The sequence below is a fragment of the Nicotiana tabacum genome, chromosome 6 (assembly GCF_000715075.1).
Source record: "Nicotiana tabacum cultivar K326 chromosome 6, ASM71507v2, whole genome shotgun sequence".
Lineage (NCBI taxonomy): Eukaryota > Viridiplantae > Streptophyta > Magnoliopsida > Solanales > Solanaceae > Nicotiana > Nicotiana tabacum.
In genome coordinates, this window is record NC_134085.1 from 116566112 (window position 1) to 116589172 (window position 23061).

The window sequence follows — 23061 nt, forward strand, 5'->3', positions numbered from 1 at the left end:
CTGTGAACACTTGCTCCCTATCTCATTACCCCTATGTGTTTGTAAGTCGAGACTTAGGGCATGGCAATAAGGATTGTTTTCTATGAACTGAGTTTTGAACCCCTGAGGTCTTAACCTCTAAGTAGGCTGGAGGGTGTGCTAGTATGTCTCATTGCTGGGTATGCCCCTTTGCTTGCTCTTCCTGCAAATTCCCCACTCCCCTATACCCTTATGTGCACTAGTTTTAAGTTACTTCCTTCTCCTTTCCCCCTCTCAGAACTCTGCACTTGCACTCACTCTTAGCTTCTAAGTTCTGCCCCCCTCATGTGAGCCTTGCCTTGGGACCTTGAGTTTCCTCGGAACTTGGACACTTGAGGGCTGGCCCTTACACACTGCACAATGACTTAATCCTGCAATGTATTTGGATGTGAGCACTTCCCGGAGTCCATATGAGGCTCTTAGGGAACTCTAACACATCCAAATGAGAGAAAGGCTTTGGGTCCTGATCTTGGGAGTTGGTTTACTTCATACTTCAGAAAGGAAGTCTGAATCAGTCTCTCCTTGGTTGTAATTTTCAATTTTCTGATGTATTTTCTCTATTTTATTTTTGGATTGTAATAACTTTGTAATAAACTTTTGGGGTGATTAGTGAAAAGGGAGGGGTAACCATGGATGCAAAGGGTAGACGTCCTGCTCATAGGGTTTTCTACACTTCTGCATTTATATAGATACCCTGCCTATAGTTTCTGCACTTCTGCATTCATGTAGATGTCCTGCTCATAGGGTTTTCTGCACTTCTGCATTTATATAGATACCTTGCCTATAGTTTCTGCACTTCTGCATTCATGTAGATATCCTGCTCATAGAAATTTCTGATTTTTGCATTCACATAGATAACTTGCCTACAAGCTTATTAATTTCTGCATTCACATAGATAACTTGTCTATAGGATTTTTTGCATTTCTGCATTCATGAAGATAACTTGTCTTTATGAATTTCTGCATTCATGTAGATAAATTGACTATAAGAACTTCTGCATTCGCATTTAGATACCATGACTATAAGAATCTCTGCATTCGTATATAGCTACCATGTCTATAGGATGCACATGCATGTAGATAATATGCCTATAAGTCCTTTCTAGTTCTTGCATACTCGCCTCTCATTAGGCAAACATATTATAGGTTTTAACAACCAGTGAAATTAGATATCGCGTTCGTAATAAAATGCAGCACTTAGATAACATGTTTTAAGTTAACAAACACATAGAAAGCATGCCTATAGTGGTTCTAATCAAATCTGAATCGCTTTACTAGCTTGTAAGTTTAAATTGTCAGTAGTAACGCATTATCGATTGCAGAACTTGTATTATTCTGTTAAAACTGGTAACCTATCTGTAATCCGTTTACCTCTTCATTTCTGAAATTAGTAGATAGCATGCCTATAGGTCTTCGTCTAACACTTAGGCGAGCCATAAGGTAAACTTGTTAGATTTTTATTAACTACAACCAGCAGGCAGGCCTGATTCGGATTTCTTATCTGAAATATGTAATAAATCAGTCTGCCTCAACTTTTTAAGTTTTAATCAGACCCTAAGCAGTACGTGCAAGACATGCTAAACTATGTGCTTTTCTTTCATTTTAAGGAGGTCTGTTGAGCCTTATTTGTTTATGTGTTTTCTCCCCAAACTTGCTACATGTGTTTTTTTGTTTGTCGCCTTAGAATTTTGTCTTTGAAACCACAAATAAGCCAACTTTCCCGCCCTTTTAGGATTAGTAGTCCCAAGTACCTCCAGGGCTGATAGGATTGGGGCGGGTAATAGCATGCAATAAGTATACAAGACTATTCCGCGCTTTAATACCTTAACGGGGTGGGAAAGGGTAGATATGGACATGATGACCACACGATAACATCTTGTGTAGCCCCTCATTGAGGAGTGATTACCGGATGTCGTGTGGGGTGATCCATATTATTTGTATACCTTGGACTCCCTTTCCTTTAGTTGTTTATTTCATTGTTTACTTTCAAATTTCAAACTATTTTCTCAAAATTCGCCTTTTTTTTGTTTTCTTTTAATTTCACCTATTTGTAACCCTTATGTGCAAATCCCATCTTATTTGAAGTCTTACTTGCCTTCATGTTATTTGTACTTAAAGTCACAACCATAGCCTGGCCGGGAACCACACTAGTGGATCCTGAGGGGTACCTAACACCTTCCTCTAGGGATAATTTCAAGCCCTTACCCAATCTCTAGTTTCCTAAATCAAATTCTTCTTAGTGTCCTGATGCACTCAAATCATTAGGTGACGACTCTTTAATCCAAACCCAATTCCCAAAAGGGAACGAGTTGTCCTCCCAAATGTCATGAACCCGTTTCCGCGAGGAAAAAGGGGGTGCGACAACAACTCGAGCCAATGCTCTAAGGTTTCGATTCTCACTTATACTTTCACAATTCGTGATACAACCTTAGCCAACGCTCCTCAATGTTCATAGATCACAACTCTTTCCACAACTTTACACAACAAATAGAGGTCTTCATCAAGGCATGAATAACAAAACGAGATCATGAAAATCACAAGATAAGACTTACGATCATTCTTGACACCAATGCATAGATACTCGTCACCATGCCTATACGTCGTACTCAACAAGAAACAAATAGCAAATAGGACACAACTCCTAATCTCTCAAGCTAAGGTTAGACCAAACACTTACCTCAATGCCTCGAACACAACTCAAGCTTAAATTATAGCTTTACCCCTCGATTCCTCCGCTAAATTGCTCGTATCTAGTCACAAAATACTTAATTACATCAATAAATGCTAAACGAGTCAATTTGAATGCATGAAAATGAGTTTTCCAAAGTTTTACCCAAAAAATCAAAAATCGCCTCCGGGCCCACATGGTCAAAACCCGAGGTTCGAACCAAAACCCGATTACCCATTCCCCCACAAACCCAAATATGTAATTTGCTTTGAAATCGAACCGCAAATCGAGGTCCAAATCCCCAATTTTTTGAAAAACCTAGGTTCTACCCAAATCACCCAATTTCCCCCATGAAAATCATTGATTTGAAGTTGAAATCATGTTAAAAGATGTTAATGATTGAAGAAAACTAGTTAAAAATGACTTACAATTGATTTGGAGAAGAAAGGTTGTTTGAAAAATCGCCTCTTATGTTTTTGGGGTTTTGAAAAATAAAAAATGGTTGAAAATCTGTCTATTTATACTCCTCTCAGACCCTCTGTGCGGACCGCACAAAATGGACTGCGGCCGCACAGGTCTTCCTGAGGTACTACGGTCCAGTACCCTGTACGGACCGCACGAAATGGTCTGCGGTCGCACAGGTCTCCACCGCGCTCCGCACGCAACCGACCGCGGACCGCAGTGCAGCGCCCTGTGCGAACCGCATAAAGCCTACCACGGCCGCACAACCTTCACCGCGCACCGCACAAGGTCAACCGCAGACCGTACTGGTGGGGTTCAGAGACCTGCAATTTTTCTGGTTTTAAGCCTAAAACACCCTGAAGCCTATCCGAAACTCACCCGAGCCCTCAGAACTCCAAACCAAGCACACGTACTAACTCTACAACATCATACGAACTTATCTGTGTGATCAAATCGCCAAAATAACCTCAATAACAATGAATAAAACCTCAAAATCAAGAACTTTTATCAAACTTCATCAAGTATCAAATTTAGCAATTTAGGTCCGAATCACGTCAAATGACGTCCGTTTTCAACCAAACTTTGCAGAAATGACTTAAACCATATATAAGACCTGTACCAGACGCCAGAACCAAAATACGGGTCTGATACCATCATGTTCTAATCAAATTTCATTTATAATTTCTTTAAACAATTTTCTTTGAAAATTCATTTCTCGGTCTCGGGACTTCGGAATTCGATTCCAGGCATACGCCTAAGTCCCATATTTTACTACGGACCCTCCGGGACTGTCGAATCACGGGTCCGGGTCCATTTACCCAAAATGTTGGCCGAAGTCAAATTAGCTCATTCTATAATCAAAACTTATCGTTTTTCACAAATTATCATATTTAAGCTTTCCGGCTACGCGCTCGGACTGCGCATGCAAATCGATGTCACTCTAAATGAGGTTTTCAAGGCCTCGGAACATGGAGTTTCGTTTTAAAACAAGTGATGACCTTTTGGGAAAAGGTCATCACAACGAGCATCTTCATCACCAAGACTATCAAATTTCACTAGCATCTCAATCCTATCAAGCTTGTTGTTGATTTCTTCCAGCTCCCTGTCGTACTTGTCTATGAGCTCATCCAGTTTCAGCTCAAAAGCCTCTATAATGTCTTGTTTAATTTCGTCAACTATTTGCCTTATTACAACATCCATTTTTCCCCATTTTGTATTTTATCTGCTAAAATATATGTGTTTGAGTGAATAAACTCACAAGGCATAGCGTGCTTATATATGTGAAAAAAATTTCTACATGGTATATGAAAAGGCAAAGAGGAATTTTAAACGTTGTCTAGTGAAAAGCGTGCATGAATGTGATAGGAATGTAATTATTACACTAACACATACCCCCAACGAAATATAATTACTACTTTAATTGTGTTTGTTACGTTTACTCCTGTATACTATGCAATTAATGCTGAAACATGCTGAAGTTTATTTAATTCATTTCGTAAACTACAACCCAATGTGCTGAAGTTATTTAGTTCATTTCTAAAACTTCAGCTCTTAATAAGCTGAAGTTTTTGTCATTCGATTCATTAATCTTTTCATACAAATTTTTCAAAAAAAAACTTCAGCACTTAATAAGCTGAAGTTTTCTGTGCAGGATTCATTAATTTTGTCATGTATCTTTTTTCAAAAAACTTCAGCAGAAGATGCTTAAGTGATTTAGTTCATTTGTAAGAACTTCAGGACAAACAACCTAAAAGTTTTACTCCTGCACTATGTAATTTTCTCCTGTATGCTGAAGTTAAATTTAGTTTATGCTCAAGTCTTGTCCTACATTAATCACCTTCTTCATGAGCTTTTTTTCGAAAACTTCACTATAAACAAGCTAAAAATGTTCTAGTATATTTGCTCAACTTCAGCTTCAATATGCTTAGATTTTTTATGAACTTCAAAATTAAATTCTTCTGTTCACTTTCCTAATACTTGCCACTAAACATGCTTCTGCAGGATGAGTTTGATTTGCGTTGTTATTACTTTCAATGGGAGGTGGACTCTTGATTTCAAATACTTGGATCATGATACAAAAGTTGTTCTACTTAATAAGCAAATATCATTCAATACTTTCCTGAAGAAAATTAGTGAAGTTACAACTATTGGTTCAAGAAGATATTCACTAAAAGTATGGTTTGATATCAAACTAAATACAAGCAAAGGAATGCTTGTAACTTCAGATGAAGAACTCAGTACCTGTATACATTTGCTTACAACTGATTCAGCCTATAAGAATTGCCATTTCGTCATCGAAAAATACAATATTCAGAATCTGTACCATTCAAACAATCTCTTGCATATGCAATAGATTCAGAACCTTTTGCTGATTATTAACATGAAGTAGGAAAACCAATAATACAAGTAGACAACGAGCAACAACCTTCTAACATTACAGTTGCTTCAGAATATATAATGCTGCAATAATTACCCACTCCTCCAATAAATTCATACTAGTTTGTCGATGACCAAGAAGAAGAAGGACAAATATAATGCAAATTAACAACCAATAAACAATCCAACAAAGTTTTCTGTTATCTTCTGCAATGATAAGCAACAACAATGATAACCATCAGCTTGAAGTTTAAATGTTCCTATTTGAAAAACTTCACACCTTATGATTTGTTTTTTTTGTGTTTCACTGTACAGATTTGCTTACATGTTCTTTGCTCTTGCAGCATCAATAGCTGGTTGGTCCTACTGTAGACCCGTTATTGCAGTAGATGCAATGTTTTTTAAGTCAAAATATCGTGGTGTTCTATTTGTTGCTGTATCAAAGGATACAAACAATCAAATCTTTGTCACGACCCTAACCCCGAACTCGGTCGTGATGGCGCCTCTCGTGAAGATAAGGCCAGCAAGACCAAAATAGAACACCTCATTTAAACAGTTAAATACCATAAATAGTTCTAAAACATGATATAATAACCATAATTTGCGGAAATAACGATAACAGCAGTAGAAACATCCCGACACAGCCCAAACCGGGGTGTCACAAGTCATGAGAAACTAATAAATCCGGATATCAGTCTACTAGATACGAAATCCGATACAGAAGTTCAAGAACATGACAACAGTATGATAAGGGAGACATGGGGGTTGCGGACGCCAACAACTACCTCGTGGTCTCTGAAAACACTACCTGGACTGGGAAGATCAACACTCAGGAGCGGACTCTGCGATGCTTGAATCTGCACACACGGTGCAGGGAGTAATGTGACGTACTCCGACCCAGTGAGTAATGAATAAAAATAATGGCTGAAAGCAAGAAAACACGTAAAGGCATAAAACAATTCTATATCAAGTAGTACAATCACTTAAAGCAATAAATCCATGAAGAAGTCAAATGAAATTCCTTTAAACCATGTAAAATAGGTAATTTAGCAGGTAAATAACAAATAGAAATCCGCCCCTTGGGCACAGTAACAATCACTTAGAACAGTATCAGCCCCTCGGGCTCACTCTTAGTACAATATCAGCCCCTCGGGCTCACTCTCAGTACAGTATTAGCCCATCGGGCTGACTCTCAAATTATGATGGGTACCCGCGCTCACTGTGGGGGTGCAGACTCCGGAGGGGCCCCTTACGGCCCAAACGATATATCAAGCCACCTCGTGGCGTATAAAAATATCTCAGGCCCTCAGCCTCATATCACTCAGCATATCCTCACATATGGCCCTCGGCCTCACTCAGTCCAAAAATCATCACAAGTCCCTTGGGCATTAGTAAAACAGTGGTTCTCAGCCCAAAACATCATTTGGAAATATCATTTAAGTCTAAAAAGTGAGTAAAAGTGGCTGAGTTATAAAACAGTAGGAAACAACAGGATTGAGTTCAAGTAATAATCAATACAGTGTGGAAATAGTGATAAAAATCCCCGGAGGGTTCAAATAGTTGGCATGAAGCCCAAATATGGCAATCAGCCCAAAACATAATGATAACAAAGAAGTTTCAGTCAAATACGCGGTAAAATCATCAATCGGGATGGACCAAGTCACAATTCTCAATAGTAAACCACTCCATGCCCATCATCAGCGCGTGTCTCACCTCAATATAGCATTACGATGTGTAATCCGGGGTTTCATACCCTCAGGACATCATTTACAATCATTACTCACCTCGAGCCAGCTATAACACTAGCTCGCGACGCCTTTTCCCCTCGAATCAGCCTCCACACGCGTCGAATCTATCCAAAATCAGAACGAATACGTCACAATATGCTAAAGGAACAAAGCCCAAGCGAAAACATTCGAAAAATATCAAAAATCCCGAAGTTAGCAAAACCTGAGCCCCGCGCCCACTTCTCGAAACTCAAAACTTTTCACATCATTAGATTCCTTGTCTCCCCACGAGTTCATACATATCAAAAACACAATAATCGGAGTTCAATTGATCCCTCAAATCCTTAATTTAAACCCTCTTAAACTCAAGCCCTAAACCTCCATTTTTAGTCCTTTAATCGCTTAAATTTCAGTCCCAATCCATGAAATATTACCATAGAAGTGTGTTTTAGGTCCAAAATCCTTACCTTATCAAAGTTCTCTTGAAATCTCTCTTCAGAATCGCCCAAAAAACACTAAGTCCGAAGTTGAAATAAATAAACCCTTCAAACATCGCGAAGAAGAAACATATATACCTTCTGACCAGACATAACCGCATCTGCGGTCATTTCTCCGCATCTACGGAATTTCACTTAAGGATCTACACCGCATTTGCGGTCCACTCGCCGCATCTGCGGTGTCGCAGGTGCGGTCCCTTTTCCGCATTTGCGATACCAGGCCTCCCTCAGCCTTCCGCTTCTGCGACCCAAACAACGCATCTACGAGACCGCACCTGCGGTCCCCAAACCGCAGGTGCGAAAACACCAAAAGCAGCAAAAAATCTGCAATCACTCAAGTTCCAAAACTTCCCGTTAGCCATCCGAAATCACCTCAAGGCCCTTGGGACCTCAACCAAAAGCACCGACATGACCCAATACCTTATTCGAACTTGTTCCAATTATCAAAACACCTCAAACAACATCAAATTACCCAAAACTCATCGAATTCAAGCCTAAGTTTTGAGAAATCTTCCGAAATACGTTTTTGATCCAAAACCCGACCAAACCACGTCCGAATGGCCTAAAATTTTGCACACAATCCAAATGACATAACGAAGCTACTACAACTCTCGAAATTCCATCCCGACCCTTATATCAAAATCTCACCTATCAACCGGAAATCGCCAAAATATCAATTTTACCAATTCAAGCCTAATTCTACTCCGAACCTCCAAAACCAATTCCGATCATGCTCCTAAGCCATAAATCACCTCCCGAAGCTAACCAAACCGTCGGAACTCACATCCAAACTCTCTAACACATAAGTCAACATCCGGTTGATTTTTCTAACTTAAGCCTTCTTAAAAGAGACTAAGTGTCTCATTTCTTACCAAATCCACTTCGAATGCAAACTACTCAACTCGATCACTTAAAATACGGATAACGAAGCATAATGAAGCAGAAATGGGGAAAACGGAGAGGTAACTCATGAGACGACTGGCCGGGTCATCACATCCTCCCCAACTTAAACAAACGCTCGTCCTCGAACGAGTGAAGAAACATACCTGAAGCCTCGAATAGGTGAGGATATCTGCTCCGCATATCCCGCTCGGTCTCCCAGGTAGCCTCCTCCACGGGCCGACCTTTCCTCTGCACTTTCACTGAAACTATATCCTTTGACCTCAACTTCCGAACTTGACGACCCAAAATAGTTGCTGGCTCCACATCATAGGTCAAATCGTCATCCAACTGAACCGTGCTAAAGTCTAAAACATGACACGGGTCCCCAATGTACTTTCGGAGCATAGAAACATGAAATACCAGATGCACGCTAGACAAGTTGGGTGGCAAGGCAAGCTCATAATCCCCAATCCTCCGAAGCACCTCAAAAGGCCAAATGAACCGCGGACTTAACTTTCCTTTCTTCTCAAATCTCATGACACCCTTAATGGCGAAACCTTCAGCAAAACCTTCTCACCAACCATGTAGGACACACCTCGAACCTTCCGGTCCGCATAACTCTTCTGTCGTGACTGCGCTGTACGAAGCCTCTCCTGAATTACCTTCACCTTCTCTAAGGCATCCTGAACCAAATCTGTCCCCAATAGCCTAGCCTCGCCGGGCTCAAACCAACCAACTAGAGATCTACACCGCCTCCCATAAAGCCTCATATAGAGCCATCTGAATACTCGACTGGTAGCTGTTGTTGTAAGCAAACTCTGCAAGCGGTAGGAACTTATCCCATGAACCTCCGAAATCAATAACACAAGCACGCAACATGTCCTCCAATATCTGAATAGTACGCTCGGACTGCCCGTCCGTCTGAGGATGAAAAACTATGCTCAACTCCACCTGAGTACCCAACTCTCGCTGAACAGACTTCCAAAACTAGGAAGTAAACTGAGTACCCCGATCTGAAATGATGGAAACTTGAACACCATGCAGCCGAATCTCCCGAATGTATAACTCTGCTAACCGCTCTGAAAAATAGGTAGTACACACAGGAATGAAGTGCGCGGACTTGGTCAGCCGATCCACAATCACCCAAATAGCATTGAACCTCTTCAAAGTCCATGGAAGTCCAACAACAAAGTCCATAGTGATCCTTTCCCACTTCCACTCAGGAATAACCATCTGCTGAAGCAAGCCACCTGGTCTCTGATGCTCATATTTCACCTGCTGACAATTGAGACACCGAGCTACAAATCCCACGATATCTTTCTTCATTCTCCTCCACCAATAGTGCTGCCTCAAATCATGATACATCTTTGCGGCACCCGGATAAATGGAATACCGCGAGCTATGGGCCTCGTACAGAATCAACTCCTTAAGCCCATCCACATTGGGCACACAAATCCGGCCCTGCATCCTCAACACCCTATCATCATCGATGGTCACATCTCTAGCATCATCATGTTGCACTCTGTCCTTAAGGACAAACAAATGAGGATCATCATATTGGCGCTCTCTGATGCGATCATATAAGGAAGACCGAGAAACCACACATGCCAACACCCGACTAGGCACCGAGATATCCAACCTCACAAACCGATTGGCCAAGGCCTGAACATCAACTGCAATAGGTCTCTCCTCAACTGGAATATATGCCAAACTCCCCATACTCACTGCCTTTCAGCTCAAAGCATCGGCCACCACATTGGCCTTTCCCGGATGGTACAATATAATGATATCATAATCCTTAAGCAACTCCAACCATCTCCGTTGCCTCAAATTAAGATCCTTTTGCTTGAACAAATGCTGAAGACTGCGATGATTGGTGAATACCTCACAAGATACACCATACAAATAATGCCTCCAAATCTTCAATGCATGAACTATGGCAGCCAACTCCAAATCATGAACGGGTAGTTCTTCTCATGGGGCTTTAACTGACGAGAAGCATACGCAATAAATCTACCCTCCTGTATCAATACACAACCAACCACAACTCTCGAAGCATCATAATACACGGTATATGAACTTGAAGCTGATGGCAAAACCAATACTAGAGTTGTGGTCAAAGCTGTCTTGAGCTTCTGAAATCTCTCCTCATACTCGTCTGACCATACAAATGAAACACCCTTCTGAGTCAACTTGGTCAAGGGCGATGCGATAGATGAGAATCCCTGAACAAACCGACGATAATAGCCTGCCAGCCCAAGAAAGCTACGAATCTCTGTGGCTGAGGACAGTCTGGGCCAACTCTGAACGGCCTCTATCTTTTTCGGATCAACCTGAATACCCTTGTTGGACACCACGTGCCCCAAGAAAGCCACTGAACTGAGCCAAAACTCACACTTGGAGAATTTTGCATAAAGCTTCTCCTCCCTCAATCTCTGCAACACAACTCTCAAATGCTCCGCGTGCTCCTCCTGACTATGCGAGTACACCAGAATATCATCAATAAATACAATAACAAACGAATCCAGATAAGGCCGAAATACACTATTCATCAAATGCATGAATGCTGCTGGGGCATTGGTTAGCCCGAAAGACATCACAAGGAACTCATAATGACCATATCTAGTCCTGAAAGCAGTCTTAAGAATATCTGAATCCCTGATCTTCAACTGGTGATAACCCGAACAGAGATCAATCTTGGAGAACACTCTTGTTCCCTGAAGCTGATCAAATAAATCATTAATGCGAGACAAAGGATACGTGTTCTTAATTGTTACTTTATTCAATTGCCTATAATCAATGCACATTCTCATGGTGCCATCCTTTATTCTTCACAAACAGAACGAGCGCACCCCAAGGTGACACACTAGGCCGAATGAACCCCTTATCTAGGAGTTCCTGAAGTTGTTTTTTCAATTCCTTCAACTCCGATGGTGCCATATGATATGGCAGAATAGAAATGGGACTGAGTGCCCGGTACCAGGTTAATACCAAAATCAATATCCCTGTCCAGTGGCATGCCCGGCAGGTCTGTAGGAAACACATCGGGAAAATCCCTCACAACTGGAAAGAATCAATACTGGGAGTCTCAGCTCCAACATCCCTCACAATCGCTAGATATGAAAGGCAACCCTTCCCAACCATACGTTGGGCCATCAAGAAAGAGTTCACTCTACTAGGAACATGATCAGTCACGCCACACCACTCGATCCGCGGTACACCCAACATAGCCAAAGTGACTGTCTTAGCATGACAGTCTAGAATAGCACGACACTGATATAACCAATGCATGCCCAAAATGACATTAAAATCCACCAAGCTCAATATCAATAGATCCACTCGGGTCTCCAACCCCCTAATAGTCACCACACATGACCAGTACACACGGTTTACAACAACAGTATCGCCCACCGAGGTAGATACATGAACAGGTAAAGCAAGAAACTCATAGGGCGTACCCAAATAACGAGCAAAATATGATGACACATAAGAAAATGTGGAATCTGGATCAAATAACACAGAGGCATCTCTGTGGCAGACTAAAACAATACCTGTAATGACAACGTCTGAAGTATGGCGTCTGGCCTACCTGGAAGTGCATAGAAATGGGCTTGACCGCCCCCAGATCGACCTCCCCCTCTGGGATGACCCCTGGCTGCCTGACCTCTACCCCTAGTTGGCTGGGCGGGTGGTGAAGTAACTAGAGAAGAAGTCGAGGGCTGACCCTTCTACTGGGACGAACTAGCAACACGACGAGGACACTGCCTCCACAAATGCCCAAACTCTCCACCTCAAAACAACTCCCAGGTGCTGGAGAAGGGGACTAAAGGGAACCCCTCGCACCAAAGTGACTAGCTGATTCACTCGGCATAGAAGAACCCTGAGCTGACGGAGCATGGGATGAACTCTGAGCTGGATGGGCACTAAGTGATGACTGGCCCTGTTGAGTACCATGATAACCATGACCCGAAGATGCCCCATGATAATCTGGGCGAGCTGGCTGAGCAGACTTGAATGAACGGCCTCTACCATGCTGAAACTGGCCCCTCAAAGGAGCACCACTATAACTGCCCGATCATCGAGGCCTCTTGGTCTCCCTCTCCTCTCGATCCTGACGGCGGACCGTCTTAATCTCGTGAGCGATATCAACCACCTCTTCTAACGTAGCACCCAACACTCTCTCTATGGTCATAAGAATACAGAGGTGATAGTTAAGGCTATCAACAAATCTCCTGATCCTCTCACAATCTGTCGGAACCATACAAACGGCATGACGAGCCAACTCAGAAAACCTCGACTCATACTGTAACACAGTCATATCCCCCTATCGCAACCCCTCAAACTGTCTACGCAGCTCCTCTCTATGAGACTGTTGCACATACTTCTCCAGGAAGAGAACGGAGAACTCATGCCAACTGAGGGGTGCTGCTTCCACAAGACTACGCCTCTCATATGCCTCCTACCAAGTGAAGGCAGCCCCAGAAAAATAAAAAGGTAGTAAATGCCACACAACTAGACTCAAGAATCCCTATTGTGCGGAGCATCCGCTGACACTTATCTAGAAAACCCTGGGCATCCTCGCCCTCAGCACCACTGAATGATGGAGGCTGGAGTCTACCAAACCTCTCAAGACGACGTTGCTCATCATCTGGCATAACTAGCACAACAAACGCTTGAGCTGGTGCAACCGGCTGGGCTGGAGGTTCCCCCGGTGTCTGAAGTTCCTGCACTACCTGCTCAGGGGTGCGAGCAGCGGGGGTCTGATTGCCTCCCCTGGCCTGTGAAGTAGCTACTGCTGTAGTGGCTGAAACTGCCTGAGTCAGGCCAGTGCAAACTAATAAGGTATGTGCCAAGGCCTCCTGAAGACCCGAAATCACAATGGGCACAACTGGTGCCTGAACTGGTGCTGCTAGAGCATCCATAACTTGAGCCTGATCCGGAGCTAGGGCAGCTGGTAGATCTACAGGTGCTGCCCTCGCTACTCTGTCTCTGCCACGACCACGACTGCATCCACGGCCTATGGTGGTCTCAGCTGGTGGCACTGGTTGTCGTCCATCTTATCCGATAGCTCGCGTCCTCACCATCTGTGAGAGAATGGAATATCAGAAGTTTAGTACTCGGACCAACAAGTTTGCACGACAAGAATTTCAAGAATATGAAGTTTTTCCTAAAGGTTCTGCAGCCTCTCGAGGATAAATACAGATGTCTCCGTACCGATCCGCGAGACTCTAGTACACCTGCTCATGACTCGTGAGACCTATGTAACCTAGGCACTGATACCAACGTGTCACGACCCTAACCCCGAAACCCGATCGTGATGACGCCTCTCATGAAGACAAGGCCAGTCAGACCAAAATAAAACACCTCATTTAAACAGTTAAATACCATAAATAGTTTTAAAACATGATATAATAACCATAATTTGCAGAAATAACGATAACAGTAGTAGAAATCATCCCGACACAGCCCAAACCGGGGTGTCACAAGTCATAAGCAGCTAATATATCCAGATACCAGTCTACTAGATACGAAATCCGATACAGAAGTTCAAGAACATGACAACAGTATGATAAGGGAGGCACGGGATTTGCGGACGCCAACAACTACCTCGTGGTCTCCGAAAATACTGCCTGGACTGGGAAGATCAACACTCAGGAGCGGGCTCTATGATGCCTGAATCTGCACATACTGTGCAGGGAGTAATGTGAGTACTTCGACCTAGTGAGTAATAAATATAATTAATGGCTGAAAGCAAGAAAACACCTAAAGGCACAAAGCAATTCTATATCAAGAAGTAAAATTACTTAAAGCAATAAATCCATGAAGAAGTCAAATGAAATTCCATTAAACCAAGTAAAACAGGTAATTTAGCAGGTAAATAACAAGTAGAAATCCGCCCCTCGGGCACAGTAACAATCACTCAGAATAATATTAGCCCCTCGGGCTCACTCTTAGTATAATATTAGCCCCTCGGGCTCACTCTCAGCACAGTATCAGCCCCTCGGGCTCACTCTCAAATCATGATGGGTACCCACGCTCACTATGGGGGTGCAGACTCCGAAGGGGCCCCTTACGCCCCAAGCGCTATATCAAGCCACCTCGTGGCGTATAAAAATATTTCAGGCCCTCAGCCTCATATCACTCAGCATATCCTCACATATGGCCCTCGGCCTAACTCAGTCCAAAAATAATCACAAGCCCCTCGGGCATTAGTAAAACAGTGGTTCTCAGCCCAAAACATCATTTAGAAATATCATTTAAGTCTCAAAACTAAGTAAAAGTGGCTGAGTTATAAAACAGTAGGAAACAACAGGACTGGGTTCAAGTAATAATCAATACAGTGAGGAAATAGTGATAAAAATCCCCGGAGGGTTCAAATAGTTGGCACGAAGCCCAAATATGGCAATCAGCCCAAAACATGATGATAACAAAGAAGTTTCAGTCAAATACGCATTAAAATCATCAATCGGGACGGACCAAGTCACACTCCCCAATAGTAAAAGATTCCACGCTCATCATCAGTGCGTGTCGCACCTCAATATAGCATTATGATGTGCAATCCGGGGTTTCATACCCTCAGGACATCATTTACAATCATTACTCACCTCGAGCTGGCTACAACTCTAGCTCGCGACACCTTTTCCCCTCGAATCGGCCTCCACGCACGTCGAATCTATCCAAAATCACAACGAATACGTCATAATATGCTAAGAGAACAAAACCCAAACGAAAACATTCAAAAAATATCAAAAATCCCAAAGTTAGCAAAACCCGAGCCCCGGGCCCACTTCTCGAAACTCAAAACTTTTCATATCATTAGATTCCTCGTCTCCCTACGAGTTCATACATATCAAAAACCCAAGAATCGGAGTTCAACTGACCCCTCAATTCCTTAATTTAAGGCCTCTTAAACGCAAGCGCTAAACCTCCATTTTTAGTCCTTTAATTTCTTAAATTTCAGTCCCAATCCATGAAATATTACCATAGAAATGTGTTTTAGGTTCAAAATCCTTGCCTTATCGAAGTTCTCTGGAAATCTCTCTTCACAATCGCCCAAAAACTCTAAGTCCGAAGTTGAAATGAATAAACCCTTCAAAAATCGCGAAAAAGAAACATATATACCTTCTGCCCAGACATAACCGCATCTGCGGTCCAATAGCCGCTTCTGCGGTCATTTCTCCGCATCTACGAAATTTTACTTACGGATCCACACTGCATCTGCGGTCCACTTGCCGCATCTGCGGCTTTGCAGGTGCGGTCCCTTTTCTGCATCTGCGATACAAGGCCTCCCTTAGCCTTCCGCTTCTGCGACCCAAACAACGTATCAGCGAGACCGCACCTGCGGTCCCCAAATCGCAAGTGCGAAAACACCAAAAGCAGCAGAAAATCTGCAATCACTCAAGTTCCAAAACTTCCCGTTAGCCATCTGAAATCACCCCAAGGCCCCCGGGACCTCAACCAAAAGCACCGACATGACCCAATACTTTATTCGAACTTGTTCCAATCATCAAAACACCTCAAACAACATCAAATTACCCAAAACTCATCGAATTCAAGCCTAATATTTGATAAATCTTCCGAAATATATTTTCGATCAAAAACCCGACCAAACCACGTCTGAATGGCCTGAAATTTTGCACACACATCCCAAATAACATAACGAAGCTACTGCAACTCTCGAAATTCCATTCCGACCCTTATTTCAAAATGTCACCTATCAACCGGATATCGCCAAAATATGAATTTCGCCAATTCAAGCCTAATTCTACTCCGAACCTCCAAAACTAATTCCGACTCACGCTCCTAAGCCATAAATCACCTCCCGAAGCTAACCGAACCGTCGGAACTCACATCCGAACTCTCTAACACATAAGTCAATATCCGGTTGATTTTTCCAACTTAAGTCTTCTTAAAAGAGACTAAGTGTCTCATTTCTTACCAAATCCACTCTGAACGCAAACTACTCAACTCGATCATATAAAACACGGATAACAAAGCATAATGAAGCAGAAATGGGGAAAACAGAGCGGTAACTCATGAGACAACTGGCCGGGTCGTCACAATCTTTCCTCTATCTTTTAGTTTAGCAGATTCAGAAAACAATGAGGCATACATTTGGTTCTTCGGGGAAATGAGAAAAGCAATTCAAGTCCGTCATGAACTGGTTTTCTTGTCAGATAGAAACCAATTGATCGAAAATGGGATTAGAAAAGTTTATCCTGAAGCTCACCATGGTATCTGCCTCTATCACTTTGAGAAAAATTTAAAGCAAAGACATGCAAAAGCCATGATAATAAATCTTTTTCAAAGTGCTGCAAGGTCATACAAACGTGAAGATTTTAATCAGTTAATGTCCCAACTCAAAAGTGTTGACAAGAAAACATAAAATTACATAATGGAAGAGCCTCCAGAGAGATGGGCTCGATCATGGTTCCCACAGCGATGTTATGATATGCTAATAACAAACATGGTAGAATCAATAAATTCCGTTTTACTAAAAGGGAGAGATATGGCTATTTTAAGAATGTTAGATTTCATCCAAGAAAAGTTGGGAGAGTGGTTTTACGAATGGAGAAAAAAGGCAAATGAAACTTTTCATAGAGTATCAATATGGGCAGAAGAAGAGATGACTAAGTAGATGGACTTGACTTGCAAAATGTTTGTGAGTATATTTATTAACTTCAGCTTTTTATATCTGTTGTAGTGATTTACTGCTTACATTTTAAAAACTTTATACTTTTTCTTTTTGAAGCAACAATACAATAATGTAGTTTATCTTAATTTTTTATTCCTTGTTAGGTGTTCAACCTTGATTCAATGTTGTTTAGAATAAATAGTGAAGGAATCGAATTCATTGTGGACTTAAAGAAGAGAACGTGTGACTGCTTGGAATTCCAACTTGATGAATTGCCTTGTCCACATGCAATTGCTGCTATTAATAAGAGATATTTGCAGAAATTTGATTACTGTTCAAATTGGTATTCAAAGGAAACATGGTTGAAAATATATGAAGAACATGTGAATACCGTGGGAGATCAAAAATCATGTGATATACCACAAAATGTAGAATCTGAGATCACAAAACCTCCCGATGTAGAGATTTTACAAGGAAGAAGACAAAAGAAGAGGCATATCCCTGCGACTAAATCAGTACAATTGAAGTCTACCAAATGCAGTTGATGTAAACAAGTTGGGCATAACAGAACAACTTGCTTGTCTTCTCCAGCACCTCATCCATATTCTAAGAAACACACTGAAAAATACTCCAACCTTCAATAATCCTTGGTCTGAATTTAGACTTTCATTATTGTATGACATATTTGAAATGTGATTTTTTTCATAGGAATAAAAAAATAAGCTCTTGGACTATTTTATATACTGCTAAAGTACAAATCACTCATTTTTGTTGTGCAGACTTACAGGTTTGGTTGCATTTTGAAAAAGTACGCAATGACTTCAGCGAGAAAAAACTTCAGGTTACAGTATGTGAAATACATATCCTTAACAAACACACACACGCATACGCGTACAACACACAAAAGAAATGCATGTACAAACAAAAGCTTCAGCATCTCAAGGCTGAAGTTATAGAAAATGAACTTAATAACTTCAGCATATTCTCTAATGAATATGCTGAAGTAAACAAAAAAGCACATCATAAAAATATAAAAAAGGATTACAAAAACTAAACATAAATATCAACTAATTGTATTAACTCAGAACTGACTAGAAGTACAAATCAAATACCAACAATAACAAGGATAATGCAACAGAAAGCTAATAAGAAAGATGATGAGAATTACATTGATACAGAAAGAGATGAGGACAACACACAAAGTACAAACAAAAACTTCAGCGCCTCTGAGCTGAAGTTGTAGAAAATGAACTTAATAATTTTAGCATATTCTCTAATAATTTGCTGAAGTAAACAAAAAGCACAACATTAAAACATAAAAAAAGGATTACAAACACTAAGCATCATCATAACAGTACTCCTCAATTTCTCCAAATATCTCATCATCATCAGTATCAGAGATAACTATAGGGTACTCAGGCAAAAGACCATAGAGTCCAACGAGATCATTCTTCAACTTGTTGAATTCAACACGCAGTTGACTTTGTTCAACGATTACTCTGTCCATAAGAAAAAGAAGAGTCTTCAGGTTGTTTTGCAACTTGGAATAGTCGTCCCCGATAGGAAACTTAAAACAATCAAACTACTGCACAACCTTGTCAAACGAGGTTGAATAATATCCACAACTATGTTCCAGGTTAAGCCTATTCTGGAATGATTCATTGGCAAAAAATTGTGGTCTGATTCTCTCCCAATCAGTCATTATTTGATCCCACAAAAGCATAAGATTAGACATCGGTTTGTTATTGTACCACTCACTCTTCAAACTTTCCCACTTCTGCATAATTTCATCCATATTAGGCTTCCTACTTCCGCTTGCACCAGGAATTCTTTCTTTAACAAAAGTTAAAAGACTAAGGATGAATATAAATTTAAAGAAATATGATGGAAGTCTATGAATGACTATGAAATTTTCAAGTGAAGAGATTGTTAATATAGACAAAGAGTGCACCTAATCAATTTAATATCTATACATGTAAAAGTAAATTTTCAGGTGTTTTTACTGTTTTACATTCAGAGGAATTGAATGAAACAAGATAAGTAGGTGGAAAACAAGTAGGTGGTAAATGAAAAAAGAAATGTAACTTCATCCCTAATCAGCCCACAATTTTTCTATAGTAAAAAAAAATAACTTCAGCCTGAAATTTTTTCACATAATCAATGTAAGTGCAAAAGTAACTTTTCGGGTCATTTACTATATGGTCAAACAAATTTAAATGAAAGATGAAGTAGGTGATAAAAGACAAAAAGTAGCTAGTAAATGCAAAAAAGATAAGTATCAAGTTAAAAAAATACCAAAACATGCTGAAGTTTTTGTCATAAGCTTTTTCAAAAACTTCAGCAGAAACTACTGAAGTTATTTAGTTCATTTCTAAGCACTTCAGCACATAATAAGCTGAAATTTTTTGTCGTGGATTCAATAGTTTTGTCGTAAAGCTTTTTCAAAAACTTCCGCCCAATGTGCTGAAGTTATTTAGTTCATTTCTAAAAACTTCAGTACTTGATAAGCTGAAGTTTTTGTCATGGATTCGATAGTTTTTGTCGTAAAGTTTTTTCAAAAAATTTCAGCAGTTTCTGTTGAAGTTATTTAGTGGATTTCTAAAAACTTCAGCACTTTATGAGCTACAGTTTTTGTCCTACAGTCGACACTTTTGTTATGACTTTTAACCAAAACTTCAGCTTAAAAAGCAGAAGTTATTTACTTCATACTGAAGTTTAGAATGCTGAATTTCAACAAAAATATACTTAAAATTCATGAAAAAAGACACAAACATATTTTGATTCAATCCAAGTCAACTAAAAAACTAATTAATGCGAATAGAACAAAAATTTAAAAGACATCACATAATTCACACAAAATAAAGTATATTCACAAAATTCATTTTTGTTTTCACTTACATCCTTGAAAAAAGAAAAAATTAGTTTTTTGTTTACAAGTTATTCTCTATTCAAAAAATTCATAGAGTGTCTTCATATTCTCCATAGTCATGTCCTAGTTGCTCTTCTGGGGTTTCTTAACTGCTATCTTATTACCACTTTCTATGAGTCCAAAGATTTGCAGCCAATTCTCTGTTGAATACCAATGCATGCCTTTGGTTATAGAACTCTAAAATTCGCTTGCAACTGAACTTTACTACTATAAATTTTTTAGCAACTCCCGTCTTCTTTCATAACAACTTTACTACTATGATTTCATGCTTACAGATGAGACCTAGACACTAGCAAATTTCAGTGTCAAACTTAAGAGATATGTCCATGCTAAAGAGCTCCTGGCATAATAACTTTGCACCATATACACATTAACCTTCACTATGTCTTCAACTGATTCACAGAAGCGGCAATACGGGCCCCTTACTTTACCAACTTGTACGGACCTCTGAATTACATTTTCCACATTCTTGCATTTCCCACATATGTGCATCTGGGAGGAGTTGCTAAGTGTGAAAAGGCGTTCATGCAAATTCGTTGCAGCATCATGAGCTATAAGACAGTCACGCTCTATTTCACCAAATTTAATTCCACCGAAGCATTTTCTGTCAGCCACAGGTTAGTGATGTTTACTACTATGATTTTTTTAGGAACTCCCGTCTTCTTTCATAAGAAAAAAACAAGAAAATATTGGCAAAGACATGCTTACTGGTGTGCAGTTGGGAATTCGTAGGAAGCAAAGATAATGAAGAAGAAGTCCAAAATACTTCATATGTGATGGAGAGTGTCCACATCAAAAACTCGAGCTCCAGGAAATTTGCTCTTTTTACTAAAAGTTGGATTTATCAACTAGTACAAAGAGAAAATTGTCCTGGAGCTCGAGTTTTTGATCTGGATACTCTCCTTCACATATGAAGTATTTCGACTTTTCCTTCATTATTTTTGATTCCCATGAACTCCCTGCTACACCCAATAAGCATGTCTTTGCCAATATTTTCTTATTTTTCTTTGAATATAAATTTAAAGAAATATGATAAAAGTCTATGGATGACTATGAAATTTTCAGGTGAAGAGATTGTTAATATAGCCAAAGAGTGCGCCTAATCAATTTAATATCTATAAATGTAAAAGATATCAATTTAATATCTATAAATGCTAAAGAGATTGTTAACTATTTTATGTTCAGAGAAATTGAATGTAACAAGATAAGTAGGTGGTAAAACAAATAAGTGGTAAATACTAGTAGTTGGTAAATGCAATAAAAATAGTAAAAAATAAGGCCATAGTTTTTCTATAGTAAAAAAATAACTTCATTTACTACATGGTCAGAGAAATTTAAATGAAAGATGAAGTAAGTGATATGTGATAAATGACAAAAAGTAGCGAGTAAATGCAAAAAAGATAAGTATCAAGTTAAAAAAATACCAAAACATATTGAAGTTTTTGTCGTAAAGCTTTTTCAAAAAACTTCAACAGAAACTGCTGAAGTTATTTAGTGGATTTCTAAAAATTTCAACACTTGATGAGCTGAAGTTTTTGTCCTGGATTCAATAGTTTTTGTCGTAAAGCTTTTTCAAAAAACTTCAGTAGAAATTGCTGAAGTTATTTAGTGGATTTCTAAAAACTTCAGCACTTGATAAGCTGAACTTTTTGTCCTGGACTCAATAGTTTTTGTCGTAAAGCTTTTTCAAAAAACTTCAGCAGTTTCTACTGAAGTTATTTAGTGGATTTCTAAAACTTCAGCACTTGATAAGGTGAAGTTTTTGTCCTACATTTGACACTTTTGTTATGACTTTTAACCAAAACATCAGCTTAAAAAGCAGAAGTCATTTACTTTATGCTGAAGTTTTTTCAACAAAAATTTACTTAAAATTCATGATAAAAGACACAAAACATATCTGATTGAACACAAGTCAACTAAAAAACTAATTAATGTATATTAACAAAATCCAAATGTTGTGCAGCCAATTCTCTAATCAAAAAAATTCACACAGAGTCTCTTCAAAATCTCCATAATCATGTCCTAGTCGCTCTTCTGGATTTTCATAACCGCTATCTTGTTTCCACTTTCCATGAGCCCAAAGATTAGCAGCCAATTCTCTTCTAAATGTCAATGCCTGACTTTGATCGAACTTGAAGACACTTTCTTTCTTCAACCGCATATCAATGAACTTAAGAGCAAATACACCACAATCAACACTACAAAAAGAACATGGAAAAGAAATTGAAGAATAGTTAACACAAGGGCAAAAAATAATAAATATAAGATGCATGGTAAAACATATGCGAAACACGTACTTGTTACCATGCAGCTGTGTGTTCATCCATTTAATTTGAAATTTTCCACAGGACCTTTCCCATAACTTTTATTGTTTGTACCAAAGTCCAAGCATTTGAGACAGTGTGGGATCAACCGGGCATAATTTCTGACATGTTCAAGCACACGCTCATATGTTACATCGCCCTTGGAATCATACACATATATAGTTTTATCTTTAAAGTCCATAATTCCAAAAAATTAGTGCGTAGATTTCTGGCCCGACAGTGGCTTAAGTCGAAATGGAAAGAATACTTTTTCAGCAGATGCCCATGTGATACCACAGGAAAGGTCAAGGCCTTTTACGTAGTTGGCCACCTTTTCATTCGTTGATTCTTGAAAAAATCAACTAAAGTCGGTAAGTGCCTCAATAACTGCTTCTTCTTCTTCTTCTTCTTCTTCTTCATAATCCTCATTTCCCTGTTTTTTGGATGTCCTCTTTCTCTTTGATTTTCTCTTTTTTTTATCCTCCATTCTCTTTTCCTTCCTTTTTCTAATTTTCTCCTTCTGTTCTTCTGAAGGATGAATACTAGCCAACTTGGTCATATACTG